Raw genomic sequence first — 15,177 nt, 5'->3', positions numbered from 1 at the left:
GTACACAATAAGACACTTCAGCAGACACAGCCGGCCCATCGGGAATCCTCACGAATCTCCCGATTAGCCACTCCGGGCCTGGACACACTGACAAAGTTGTAATTAACTGATTTCCAATTTCCAGTCTTCATTATTCATCTTTTAATAATGCTTTTTCCGCCCAATTCCTTTGGAGGGGAGTGCAGACATATGCTCTCAGTCTTCAAACTGATTGGGCATAAAAAAGGCCACTGCAAATTACATATTTCTTTATTTGTGGATTTCATGCATCTGTTTGCCAGTATTCATGCCCTTAGTGCTGTCATTATCAGCCAGCATTGGCAGAGCAGCCAAAAAAATATTGAGAGCATGTGTGCTGTTTGACAAAAAGGTTAATTTATATAAAATAAAAAAACACTTTTTTTTAGATTTTATATAACATTTTATTATTTTATTGTTTATTCTATTATAATTCTGGTCTAAGTGATTCCTAAATGGCCAGTGAGTTTATTTAACTGCGACTGAGTGAATACAGCCCAAACCCAAGGTGTGTTAAAAACAGTTTTTTTAGTCCGGTGTTCTGTCGAATTTTGCTACCCATCGATACATGCTTCCCAAAGGTACTGCGCATGCGCCGACCTACACAATTTAATTTTTTCTCGTGTTTTATGTATAATTAATCTGGTTTAGGGGGCGTTATGTGCATTAAACAACCTGGACGCACTATCATTGCACAGAAGTGTAAATGGAAACTAAAAATTACACTTATTATCATAAATAAATACAAAAGCAGTTTGTAATGAGCTATATTCACTATAACTTTGCCATGGTACAATGAATTATGCACTCCAAATCTAATAACGTACATCTACTGGAATATCACTGGGTACATGCCCTAAAATAGTGCTTCTTTTGTATTTTTACAGTTAAATATTCATTGGGGCAGCACGGTTCGACATGTAGCAGAATTCGACAGAACACCGGCCCTCTTTCTCCAGTCCAGCTCCGCCCGCCCTCTCATCAACAGACTTTTGGAAGAAACCAAAGTCACTGGAAAAGAGGGGGAGATCTGAGATTTTGAGGCATGATATTTAATATAATTAAAATAATATATTTCACCGTTCCTATTAAATTATGATTATTTACGTTTATGTCTCACGTTTTAATACAATATAACATATAATGAATATATTAAAACACACAAATTAAAAACCTTTCGGGCAACAAAAAAACCCCGAGCCTAGTTTTGAATGGTCGTGGCTCCACTCCACTGAATCAGTAGCCACAAGAAAGACGTCCTTTTCTCCGGGAGCTGTAGGGGGACTGCAGGAGTCCAAAGCCTCGCTGTGTTTTATGGGGAACAGTTATTAATATTGGGTCAAATAATCCAGTATTTCTTCACTCTGGTGCTGAAGGTCCGCTGCGCTGCTTTTTACTGTGTTTCCCCTTTACTCTGTTTTCATTTAAAGCCCTCAGTCTTAAAACAGCGGCACTAGCGGGCCTCCAGCGGGCCTTAAGCACCGATAGTGATTATTACCCTGCCGGATTAGATTAGAGCAGCGCGGCGGAGCTCTGTAAGTCCCGGTGAGTAATTTAGTTAGCTGACTGTTTCAGCTCTCGGTGAAGCGCGGTCTTATTATGATACTTAAACGGCGCTGGGTGTTTGTTTTGTTTCTGAACGAGCAGGTGCTGCTGCATGTAATCGAGCTAACTGTAGCTAATTAGCTTAGCCAGCCATCCTCCACTCGCTAGCTCGCTAACGTTAGCTATCTTACAGCGTTATTCGCCATTAACACGCTTTAAATAGTCTTACCACTATTTAAAGACTATTTAAAGCGTGTTAATGGCGAATAACGCTGTAAGATAGCTAACGTTAACGAGCTAGCGAGTGGAGCATGGCTGGCTAAGCTAATTAGCTTCAGTTAGCTCAGCCGGCTAAGCTAATTAGCTACAGTTAGCTCGATTACCTGCAGCAGCACCTGCTTGTTCAGAAACAAAACAGACACCCAGCGCCGTTTAAGAGCTGATTCACGACCTTCTCTCCCAGCACAGGGTGTGTTTTTCTCAATCAGCAGTAGCTTTTAAACCACGCTGTAGTTCAGTAATAAGATCGCGTTTCACCGAGAGCTGAAACAGCCAGTTAGCTAACGGTAGTTAAAATACCTAACAGGCCTGAGAGCTCCTCTCGGTACTCCGGTCTAATTCTGCAGGGTTTTTGTAGATATTTAATTTCTGAATCTTATTAATACTGAATTAAAGTATGGTAATCTGGCTAATGTTAAAAAGTCAACTAGCTTTTTACCAAAACACTTTTAGTTAATTTATACCTAATTTTAGCGGTGTGTTCCCACAAGACGAATAAAAAAAAATAATAATAATAAAAAAAAAGAGGGGGGCCGCCTGCGCATGCGCCAATATTGGGGGCCGTCTGCGCATGCGCGAAATTTAGCAGCCGCGCAGACGGCCGCCAATATTCGCGCATGCGCAGACGGCCCCCTCTTTTTTTATTTATTTATTTTTTTTTTTTTTTTTTTCCGTCTTGTGGGAACACACCGCTAAAATTAGGTATAAATTAACTAAAAGTGTTTTGGTAAAAAGCTAGTTGACTTTTTAACATTAGCCAGATTACCATAACTTTAATTCAGTATTAATAAGATTCAGAAGTTAAATATCTACAAAAACCCTGCCGAATTAGACCGGAGTCGGTGAAACGCGATCTTATTACTGAACTACAGCGTGGTTTAAAAGGTGCTGCTGATTGAGAAAAACACACCCTGTGCTGGGAGAGAAGGTCGTGAATCAGCTCTTAAACGGCGCTGGGTGTTTGTTTTGTTTCTGAACAAGCAGGTGACGCTGCAACTGGATTTTATAAAGATATGAGAAAAGAATGCTTTCGTCGTGGATTTAACATGAAAAGGTAAGCTGCTGTTATGTTCTGATCTGTGCAGGCAGTTTATGCACTTAACGTAACTCCGTTAGACAACTAACTTACAGAGCTAGCGTTTGTTGTGCCTCCAGCTTAGTTTTCTGCAGTCCATGATTTATTAGCTAAGGTGTTTAGTTTATTTTGACCCCAAACAGCAGCATTCACTGCATTTTGCATACTATTAACTAACCGCGTGAATCCACTGTACGTGCAAGTTAGCGTTAACTTCATCACGAACGAGTAACGGATTAGTAAACACACTCTTGTCTTTTTTTTGAATCCTCACAGTTTCTGTCAGAAAACACTGAAAGAAAACTTCTCCTCTGTCTCTGTTTATACAGCGATGGTTTGGGTTTAAAGCTGGGTTTGTTGTGCTGGATATTTGGTTAGGAGCAGGAGATTTTATAAGATGTGTGGCTGCATAATTGTGAACTGAGATCGCGGTCTGTGAAGTTACACCCGCAGCTTAACCAGTGACTTTAAAAAACAAATAAACACAGCTGTTACTGGACTTTGTGGGTTTAACAAAATGAGTTAATTAATTTTAAAAGACTAGGCTACTAATGTTGGCCCTGCTGAGTCCAGCTGATCATCCAGAAATAAACATTACCTATGCTGGTCAAAAGCTATTTAAAGAGCTAACCTCCCAGGGTGTGTTTGTTTGTTTTTTCTGGTTTTGAGCATTTTTTTAAGGAGGGAGTGTACGTCTGTGCTGCAGTAGAAGAGTGTAATTTTAGAAAAGTTGCTGTATTTGTCTCACTGTCTTAGATAGTATAGACTTTAAACATGTTACTAAAAATTAACACTGGACCGTGTTTTTAAATACTTGCCATTCTGGATGTCCTGAACATTTTCATGGAGGCCTGTGTGTTTTAAAAAATATATTTTTTATGTCTGTTAGTTTTATTTATATAAAGTAAGACCTGTAGATCTACTTTATTGGATAAATTGATACAGCTACCATGAACTGTTATGTTTCTGTTCTGTAAAATCAGGCCCAGTTCCAAAAGACACAACATCCTCAGTGTCCTGGAGCTCCAGCTGAAGCACTGGCCACTCGACCTTCTCCATCCCCACCCAAAAGAGGTTGATGAATATATGTTAATACATTAATAGCTTAATATTATTACTCTATTTATTCTTATTACTGACTTACCGGGGGAACTAATTAAGGGACGGAAACACACAGAGAAATGTGTTGGCAGTGCTGTTGCTAATTGTACTGAGTGTCTGCAGGGTGCTTATTGTTTCTCAGGTGGTAAATCATGTTTGTTGTTGAATGTGCATTTTTTTTCCTTCCCACCTTGTAAAATCCTGCCTTTGCAGTCCACTTTAAAATATTTCCAAACAGAGAGGTGTAATACGCTCTTTCGATCTTACAGCTGCTGTTCACACTGCTAATAAATAAAAAACAAACCCAGTTGATTTTATCGGAGCGCCAGTACCCAAACCCGACTGACTAAAACTTTCAATCGTAACCACCTTACACTTAACGATTGAGATGACACGACCGCAACTCAACTGCAGCTCGACTCTAGCCAGACTCTAGCCGTGATTTTTATCCTGACTCTGGAAATTTGTCTGCAACTGTGAAATCATTGGAAAATCGTTATGTACCTGAACTCTCTTCACCCTTAATGTAGCAGCTACCCACTGAATAACTGTTAGCCTGTTCTATAGCGACTGTAATTTCCTTCTGTCTGTTTCTTACACTCTGTAGGTACTTCTAAGGCAGCTAGTTGAAGGCGTGATTGAGGTCCATGCCAGAGGGGTTCTGCACTGTGACCTCAAGCCATAGAACATCCTGGTTCAGATGTACAGTTAGGAACCACGCCTTCATCTTCTGTTCTTCTGGTATGGGTTTTCAGTGAACACTACAGGCAGAGAACTGTCTTCGGAGAAGCTACCATTACTGAATAGAGATTCAGGTCAAAAACATTCCTTAACGCTCAGTCACTGTCTCTAATTTACTTTTCAGGACCTTCCTCATGAGTGGTTTACCCATGAGGCCAAATCCTCCACAGTGTTGCAGATAGGAATCATCCTGCTGTGTGTGAGAGGTGACCCTTCAACACCAGCACGGAGATCACCTCAAAGAAGTCTCAGATCATCTCTCCACCATCTGCTCTATGACCCCTGGCTAAGTATACACCACGACACAGCCACCACATCAGGCACACCTCAGTCAGGTACCATATAAAACAATAATAATAATAATTTTAAAAAATCTATATTTTCAATCTCTAGTTTAGAGAGTTCTCTAGTAGAGCTGGGCGATTAATCGATTTTATCGATAAATTCGAATTTATAGTTAAGGACAATGTGTTTTTATGAAAATCGATTTTCTCTGAGTTTTCTTTTTCACCACAGACGCTCCTCTGTGGGCACAGAGTGAGCTTAGCTAGCTCCCTCCATACCTCCCTCCCTCCAGCGCGCGCACCCACCGCCCCTCACTCCCTCCCTCCCTCGCACGCACAAACACACACGCGCACACACACACACACATACACAAAACACATGACGGCGGAGCTTAAGAGCAACTAGCTCCGTGATCTGGAGTTGGTTCGGTTTTGCGGCATCTTCCAACCGTGTACCAGGTTTTGTATGCACTACAAGTTAAGATGTTTTGCATATTCATGAGAAAAGATCTCATTTTATAGAACACTGGCACTTATTTAAATGCTTTGTTTTGCAATTCTAGCCCAATAGGGAAAAGTATTTACTTAAGAGCATATAAATTGTACTTGTTTTCTATTGTCTACTTTGTAAGTTTTATCAAAAAAGGGCACCATTTTATTTATTTCTATTTGTTTTTAAGGGTGTGTTTTTATTTATTTATTTTTTAAGTTTGAGGGTGCATTGTGTCAGTACCTAAACTATGTTGGAGAAAGCTTTCTAAAAGTCACTAGATGTTTACACTAGACTCACTAGACTCACTGTTTACAATATATATATATTTTTGCTTGTTTCTGGTTGCACTTTAACCACAAATGGAACATTTTAAGTGAAAACAAATTAAATAAGAACTAGTTTTTAACCATTTCTTTATCATCTTTAGTTTGATTTTTAGTAGGGGGAAAAAATCTATTTAAATCGAAAATTGGATTTAATTTCGGCCATATCGCCCAGCTCTATACTCTAGTTTAGAGGGTTTTTTATAAAACACACCTAAGGAAAATAGCAGGTATTAGAGTTGCACGGTGTACCGAAGGTTCGATTCTTTTTCGATACTACGTCATCACAAACGATTCGGTTCTTTAGCGTTCGATGCTTTCGATACTATATAGCCCAGTCACTAGCTTCAAATGAGTCAAATTAGTAGGCGCGATTTGATTCAGTTCATAAGAAAACTGATTCACACCGCAGCAGTCGGTGTGGCAGGATTCAGATAAACTTAGTGTTCTGAACAAATGAATCGATTCACGTGTGAATCGATTCATTTGACTCGCTTGAGCGACACACGCACGCGCAAGCCAGCAGAGCAGCGGCGAGTGTAGAATGGCGACGTCTAAAATAACAGATGTCTCTCGTCCGCGAATTGTGGACAAAACGGGCGCGAGGAGTGAAGTGTGGGCAAATTTTGCTTACATCGCTGATGAAGAAGGGAATCCGACCAACACCACAAACCCAGTTTATAAACGGTGTTATAAGTCTATCCAGTGCAGAGGAGGGAACACCAGCAACCTGGCTACGCATTTAGCAGACAAGCACCCTGATCTCTACAAAGAGCTGAGAAGTCGACAGGTTAGTGGAGTTAGTCAAGATACACTCTGTCTGTAGCTTTACTAAGATTTACTAGCCCTGGCCCGCCGGCGGGCCAGAAATTTATAATATTTAATATCTGGCTGTGTTTATGAATAGTTATAGGTTCAATATAGACACCCAATATGCCATTTTAAAGCTTAGAATCTCGGCTTTTCAGTTATCTAGCCTATTTAGCTGGATCTCCTTTCAGAAAATAAACATTTAGGGCGAAATATGCCTTGCTTCTGAAAATATGAAATCATAATTTTCATATTTCCGTTTCTCGTACGTCCATATTTGATCGAATGCGGACATGTTATACACCATTCGAACCGTCTGTCTCTCCGGATTCGCTCCGTTTTACTGTAGGATGTACGGTTCCTGAATTAGAGCTGAAAGAGCGCGTGTTCAGAGTTAAAAGCTGCTTGTTTTTCGCTGCAGGGTTACCTCAGGTCACTCCCTCCACCCCCTCAACCCCCACCAGCGGCTCCCCCACGCTCTTACCTTCAAAACCAGACTTAAGAGAATCCATCAATCCAGTCTCCTGCAATCCCCAATTATATACAAACAGCGCATGAAATAAACTGAGGCAGAAAAAAAAATAATATCCACTTTATCTCCTTATTAAAAGCGTAATTTTCGAGGCTGCATGTGATAACGCACGTGTGGTTAATCTGCAGTCCAAGGAGAACAAGGTTGACAGAAGACCATGTGGACACACTTGTTTTCCTGGCTAAGAACCTTAAACATGCAAAGAAACTTCCCACAGTGTAGTTTCAGAAAAGAAGAGGTTTTAGTTTTTAGGAAGTGTTTAGATAATTATGTTATAGTTAAGGTTATAATAACGAAACTTGTTTTTTGTTCAAATGTTTCATTTTAGAATAAAAACGTTTGCACCGATTGTTCAGTGTTCAATACAGTCCAATCAAAAATAAACATTTTATGTTCAGATATTTTTATTGTTTTTTTTTTCTTCCAAGTATCGTTTTGGTATCGAGAATCGTGATACTACAGTTGGTATCGGTATCGAAGTCAAAATTTTGGTATCGTGACAACCCTAGCAGGTATTAATAAAGCTATTGATTCCATACTTTTAAAAAGGTAATGATTTTCTTTAACTATATAAATGTTTTAATCGTTTTGTGTATTGTATGCTTTTAATTGCTTCCTGTTTTGTATTTGTGTTCATGTACTTAAGGCTTTAATCCTTTTATCTTGATATTGTTTATCTTTTGATGTTTATTAATTACTTAACTGTATTTATCTTTATGTAGTATACTGTTAGTGTTTTAATCCATACACTTTTTGTATATATTTCTTTTATTGCTTAGTTACTTGCTTTATTAATGATTATTGTATTGGTGTTTTAGTCTTATTTTGGGCTAAAAAACATTTTAACGTTTGTCTTTTAGTGCTTTAATAAATTAATATTGTACTTACCTTTTACTATTTTACTATTAATCTTTCTGTACTTAATTATACATTATTTTTTATTTATTTTTTTATTAAATTAAAGGCGGGTTTATTAATTGTATGTCTTTATACGGGATTTTATATTTGCATTGTATATATTTTTGTTTCATTTAATGTTTATGCTCTTTGTCTTTTTCAGATTTTTACATTTTTAATTTGTGTATTGACCCAAGGAGTATGGGTTCCTCTCAAGGTTTCTATCTCTCTTTCTGAGAGAATTTTCTTTGCCGCTGTCTCCTTTGTGCTTACTCAAAAGAGGTTTGGACACTTTTTTTTTTTTTTTTTTTTTTTTAACTGTTCTTAATTTTGTTTGTTTCTTAACTTTGTCAATAAATGTTTTTTTTTATTGCTATCACTCTTGTCTGTTTATTTGATCACACTATCGCTAAGTTTTTTGAAATGTGTTTATGGAAAAAAAATAATTTTAATATTTTATTAAATGTGGATTTGATGCCCACATTCAACCACTTTTTAACACTTCAACTGAACACTGAAAGAATAAATCAGAAATTATTGATTTATTATTAATGTAATGAACAGAGATGTTCTGAAGTTAAAAGCTGATTATCCCATGTGTCTCATATTCCCAAATATGATAAGGTTGATAAGGTCATGTCAGCTCCAAGGACAATTTCAGTTTTGTATTTCAGTGAAAGTTATTCATTTAATTGAATTTATATAAATAATGTATCTGGTAATATACAAAGGCTCTCAGTGTTGTTACACCTTTTTGTTATACTTAAAACCAAAGTGTAATTTTCAACAACTCGCCTCTATGTGATGTTTGACCACTTAGGAATTACACTCACATTACTTCTACAAGTCATGGGATAGTAGGTTTGAGGCTGATCATGAAGTGTTACCTCAATGTATTGGCCAGTAATTTATTATTGAAGGTTATTCATTCAAATTTATTGTGACTGGTGGTCTGCCTACAATTGTCTGTGCAACTCTGAGAAATATCTATATACAACTTTTAAAACGATTAAAGCTTTGGGATTTACATATGCAAAATTAAGCCCTGCATACAGAAATATACTGATAACTTTCTGATGCTTTAAAAAATAAGAATCAAAGGAATCAAATTCCAAAAGATAAGCATTAGCATTTCAGAAGTACTGTTCGAGGTCAGCATACACACTAGAAAAACAGAGAGAAAAAAGTCACAGTTCTTACAGTCTGCTTGTCTTACCAGGTTCCATGAGACACTGCAGTATCCCTTTATTCATCCAATAACATAAATTATACATTAATAAAACTTCTGTTTTATTAGAAATACTTGTTCAAATTACAAATTAGCACCCACAACTCCACAGAGGTTGGAGGACCATAATTTAATATAATTATATATTTAAGTTACATGATTTTGAGCATATTACATTATTTTGCCTTTCAAAAAATGCCAAGTGAGCAAATCAAATCTAAAACTTTTTTTTTGTTCCCCCTCTGCATGTGATACATAGAGATCAGTAACATCTTTCAGGAAAAATGGTCTGTAAAAACAATATGAAATTTGAAAAGGAAAAAAATACAAGCTACAAAAAATGTAACTTTCAAAATAAATTCATGGTGATCACTTGATTATGACAGAAATGGACACCTGCTAAAACCACATACCTATCCTTTTGGTTTGAGGTAAATCTGTCTACCACAAACCAAAATATACAATTACAGTAGAGGAATCCTGCTTTAAGATATTTGGCCTCAGATGCATCAGTAGCACTTTACAATTAATTTACATTGTTTAACCATACTTATGTTAGAATGCCTCAACTAATTATTATTATGACACTAGTTAAGATATTAATTCCTACAAAATGTTAAAACTGATATCGCAATTCATCTTTATTTACAACATTCTTAAGCATTACAATTTAGAAATGTTAAATAATATTTACCACTTAATTACCACTTAATGTTTATTACAGTCGTAAGTACTGTTATTTTTTACCCTGATTGTAAAGAGTTACAGATGCATCAGTAGCTGGGTAGAACAATATGAATATGACTGCTGTCTAAATAAATTAAAAAGGCATTTTTTTTACGGCAGCCTCACGCTGACACAGGGTCCCAAGCAGTGATGTTAGTAACGCGTTACTCTAATCTGACTCTTTTTTCAGTAACGAGTAATCTAACGCGTTACAATTTCCAATGCAGTAATCAGATTAAAGTTACTTATCCAAGTCACTGTGCGTTACTCTCTCTCTCTCTCTCTCTCTCTCCACCTCACACACACCGCGTTCCCTTCCCCATCCCCCTCCGCTCTCCCCCAATCACACGCGTCTCGCTTTCTCCCCTGTCTCTCTCTCTCTCGCGCTCGGCGTGTTTTTAGTTTCCGCCCATTCTCGTTTTTCCGCCAGTTCTCGGGCTCCCTATCTCTTTATAAAGGCGGGTTTTCCCGGCCACGTCCCAATTCACTAGCCAGGGCAGCGGTCTGCACAGATCTGATTGGCAGAGGAGAGCGTTTGAAGATTTTACACCACACGTGATTGGTCTGTGAGTTTCCCATGCCGCAGAGTGCGTATACCGTAAAGACAAGAAAAGTTCTGACGCTTTAAATGAACACTGTCAAAATTAAATCCTTCTCAGTAGTTTATCGGTTTGGGTCCGCATTGGACAACGTCTGGGTCCGGACCCGGACCGCAGTCTGCATATATGTGATCCCTGGCCTCGACCATATACACGGTTTTGTTTTATAATACCACTCCTTGCTGCCCTGCAGAGAACAACAGGTTCAATATTCAGTTTTGCAGTGTTAAATATGTCAGGTCAAGAAAGACTTTCTTTATTTTATATTTTTTTATAAAAACAAGTATTTATGTTAAGTGAAATCAAGAAAGACCATATTTTATTTTTTATAAAAAAAAATTATTTATGTTAAGTTAATTCAAGAGAAATGGTCTTTTAATTTTATAAAAATAAATAGTTCAACTTTAAATGTCTAGAGATCCATTGATGCTGTTAAAAATGCTTTTTCCAATAAAGGGAGTATTGGCAAAACTGGTTATAATGTTTATGTTAAGGCGGCGGGAGGTGGTGTCTGCAGCTGCTGAAAGTAACTAATAAAGTAACTTGTAAAGTAACTTAGTTACTTTTAAAATCAAGTAATCCATAAAGTAACTAAGTATTTTTAGCCCTAGCCCTAGTCTTCGGCCGGTTCTTGTATGAGTTTATGTAAGTTCAGCTTGCTTGTGTTTTTCTGTTTTTGGTTGAAAATTTTTTGTTTGTTTGTTTATTAATAAATTTACTCACATTTGAGTCCACTCTCCGCGTCCTCTCCTTTCTGCACCCTGACAATATCACTATATTTTAATTATCCATTTTTTTTTTATTTAAAAGCCAGACAATTTTGGATCATCAAGTTTATGATATAGTTTATAATGTTTAAAATCTTTACTGGTATTAAAAAAACATGGGTTCAAAAAAAGACTTTCACTGGAAGGTATTCTTCTGTACCTCAACATAATGAGGTACAACCCCAGCGACAAACTTTGTACTCTTTTAAGTACAAATTTGTGCTTAAATTTGTTAGGGTGTAAGGCAAACTAACAGGGTGCTAAATAGTCATCTTGTTAAATGTTATCTCAGCATTTTCTACCCCTCCTAAAGCTACAAACTTATTATTTATACGTCAAGCAACAACTTTAATAGTCAGTAAATGTATTTTGCCAAAATTAATGCACTAATCCTAATTAAAACCTACATGTTGGCCTCTTTCTTTCTCAGAAACCACCTCTGAGTCTCTGGAAACTGCAAATTCTTACCGCATTGCTTTTCTCCACTGACCTGGAAACTGAGGTCCAGTGCTAATGTCCAGTGACTGGACACTTGTTTGTATAATTACATTTGTTATGCACCTCAAATCTAAAAAAAATGCATTACACGCCTTGCCGCAGGGGAATAATGATGAGGCACTGGGCGAGCACCCAAGCTTATTATGCGAACAGTCAGATCCAAGGCTAATGGCCAGTCAGGAGATTCATGTTTCTAATGATCCCATCTCACTAATATTAATCACTAAGTATCAAACTATATCAATAAAGCACGTGGTCACAGGTCGCTTGCAGAAAATCGTCTTTATATCACCTGAATCCAACTGATTATACATTTTTGATGTAATACAATTTTTTTTCACGGATAAGTCAGATAAGAGAGAAGACAGAACGTTGGCAAAAATTGCTTTCAACCTAATGAGAAAGTCTAGCAAGTCTAGTTCAGATCCTCTCAGAATACTTACACTGAGAGGGATTTATTTGGATTTTGAATGAAAAATGATAGAATAGGGAAAAATGTTCCAGGTTTTGAGAAGCTGATGCTGCATTCAAAGTAGTCTTAAGCCCTATCCGGACGGGATTAGTTTGTCAGGCGGTCCTGGGATAATTTTCTCTATTATGGCAGGTCTTCTGTGATTTTATTCCTGTCCAGAATGACCATGTGCGTGTTTTTCTCAGATGTCCTCTAAGGTTTTGGTTTTTGCTCATAAATATTCATACATGCAAATATATATATAGCCTCTGATTGGCTAACAGCACGGCAGCAGAGAACGCCTACCTGCCTTCCCCCCACAGTAAAGTTTACAGCTCTAAAACTCAAAGGACAACATGTTTTCAGAGATACAGCCTTTAGTTATAAAGATATAGCACTGAGTGCTAGATAAAGTTAACCCTTAAACTTCACTTAAATACTTCACAAATAACCTAAAGCTAAGACTACTAAGCTCTTATCTCATGCTTGGTGATTCAGTGCTTGGGCAGTTTCACGCTCTATATCATAAAATCTGATGCGAACGGAGCCAGTTTTGACTGATGTTCTTTTGACTTGAGCTGCCTTGTGTATAAACCGTGCTTCCCTAGTGTTAATTTAAGGTCTCTGTAAAACACAGAATCAACCGGAGATCCGATTTAAACCTACAGTTACTAACAGAAGATAGCTAACGCTAATTAGCTCTGTAAACAGAAGCTGTAAACTGAGTAAACAGAGCTGTTAGCTCCTAATGCTCTAGCCCGGGTTTATCCCTGTCTGTGGGTGGTCCTGAGCCGAGGTGGGCGAGGCCATGAAGTCATTGGTTGATATAGACACCCTAACGTCTTTCTGATCAACTCGTATTTCTGAGGATATTTCCTTTTTCTTTTTTCTTAGCTACTGCAGACAAGGGAGAAGGCTGAGAAAGAGTTTTGGTAACACTTCCTATGAGCCCTGTATTCATAAGTCATAATGCATTATATGACATGCATTATATCTTATGTATATGCACTGTAATAAGCCTGTATAATAACTCATAAATACTTACAGCGACATTCATAACACATTATAAACTACAAGTATAAGGGTTTATGAAGAAAGGGCTCACAATACCTTATAATATCTGTTCATTGTAGTGAACATTGTAGTGTACAATGTAGTGTTGTAATGCACTATAACATAGATTTGATATACAGATATTATAAGGCATTAAAAGCCCTTTCTTTATAAACCCTTATACTTGTAGTTTATAATGTGTTATGAATGTCGCTGTAAGTACTTAGAGTTATTATACAGCCTTATTACAGTCATTATAAGGTATTATGCATGTCATATAATTAATTATAAATGCATTCATAAGGCATTATGAATACAGGATTCATAGGAAGTGTTACCAGTTTCATATGCAGCATCCATATACAACAGAGTGACCTATAATATTATACAAAGAACAAGAAAAAGTGGATTTTAGTGTAATGAGACCTTTAAAAGCAAATGTTACAATTCCTCAGGGTCTGACTATAAAGGGAATTATTATTATTATAAAATTTAGTTCCATTATTACAATAAACTGAACTCACAGCTCACAGACACCCAGTGCACCATTTGTGGCTCACACAGGCAAATATTGGACCACTTTAAGACAAATAGCTCTTTTTGCCATTCAATTCGATGTAAAGTGCTCCATCGCCTTGATCTCCACTCTCAGGGGAGGGGGTGATCAGGCTGGCTGGAGTTCTGTTTGTTCAGAGGAAGAAAAAGGAGAAAGAAAAGCTGTAAATCAAAGCGTTTCTCAATCAGACTACAGCCCTGTGATCTCTGCCTTTCACTGCCCATCCGCTTTCATTAACATTTACACCTGCAATTATTATAATACTGTTCCATTTAGTTCTCCTGCGACATATTTTATCATAATCAAGTATAGATGGAGCACCATTCAGGACAGGACTCATTGTTATTTGGAGAAAGCTGAATTTCCAGACGAGGAAAGAATGAAGACACCACGTTTTTCTGACCTTTACGTGATTTTTTATGTGAGCTTTTAAACCCAAACATGAATCTTCATGACCATATCAAGACCTCACATCAGAAAAGAAAACACACGAATCTCCTGTTTTATTGAGCATTTATTGGTTATATTTGGTAAATGCTAGACTCTTTAACCGCTGTACATTTTTCCATGTTAATATTATTCACTGGTTAAAATAAATAAGCTTCATACATCTGAAATTTGAAATACTCTATATTTTTGGTATTAGAAAATGCTGGACACTTCAAATTGTGCTCCAAACATTAAGAAAAGTATAGGGGTGAAAAATAGCTAACTAGCATAGTTAGCAAGGTAGCAATGACTTATGCTATTGTTAGCTATTTATGCTAACCACACACTAAACGACTTCAGAAAGACTCTGGAAAGACTTTTAATAGACAAAAGTCTGACCATTTAAAGACAAGTCACAGACTTTTCAGTCACAAATTAAGATTTTGCAAAGACTGGAGATCTTGCAGGGTCACTCTTTGCAAGACTGCAACTAGATTCTTTCTGAGATTTTTAAAAAAAATTTTATTACTATTATAAATGGGAAGACACATCAAAGAGACACTTTTGCGCACTCCACAGCTCCACCACTTTCTCCTCCTTTTCTACACTCCTGGAAGACCCTGAATTTTGGCAGATATGACAGGCTTCAAGAACCAGAGACCCTTGTCTCAGATTTCTTTTGGAAACAAATAATGAAATTTTAATTGTTTACAAAATTGGATGGTCTGGTGCATTTGCTTTATGTTCTGTCCACCATATTGTAATTTTTTTC

The 15,177-nt window shown here is 37.2% G+C and overlaps 1 long non-coding RNA gene across 3 annotated transcripts; it reads left to right on the top strand.

The window, feature by feature from the left end:
- Positions 1–1,277: 1,277 nt before the first annotated feature.
- On the top strand, positions 1,278–8,457 carry LOC125787493 (uncharacterized). 3 transcript variants are annotated; one of them, XR_007429363.1, is made up of 6 exons: positions 1,278–1,563; positions 2,827–2,896; positions 3,901–3,991; positions 4,626–4,759; positions 4,884–6,089; positions 7,714–8,457. It is a non-coding gene; the product is annotated as an uncharacterized LOC125787493 (long non-coding RNA). The 3 variants fall into 3 exon arrangements; XR_007429364.1 differs by having other exon boundaries at positions 1,517–1,665; XR_007429362.1 differs by lacking the exon at positions 1,278–1,563 and having other exon boundaries at positions 2,735–2,896.
- The last annotated feature ends 6,720 nt before the right edge of the window (positions 8,458–15,177 follow it).

The sequence above is a fragment of the Astyanax mexicanus genome, chromosome 24, assembly GCF_023375975.1.
Source record: "Astyanax mexicanus isolate ESR-SI-001 chromosome 24, AstMex3_surface, whole genome shotgun sequence".
In the NCBI taxonomy this organism is placed as follows: Eukaryota; Metazoa; Chordata; class Actinopteri; order Characiformes; family Acestrorhamphidae; genus Astyanax; species Astyanax mexicanus.
The sequence above is the reverse complement of the archived record's forward strand: the minus strand, read 5'-3'. Positions and strand labels throughout refer to the sequence as shown.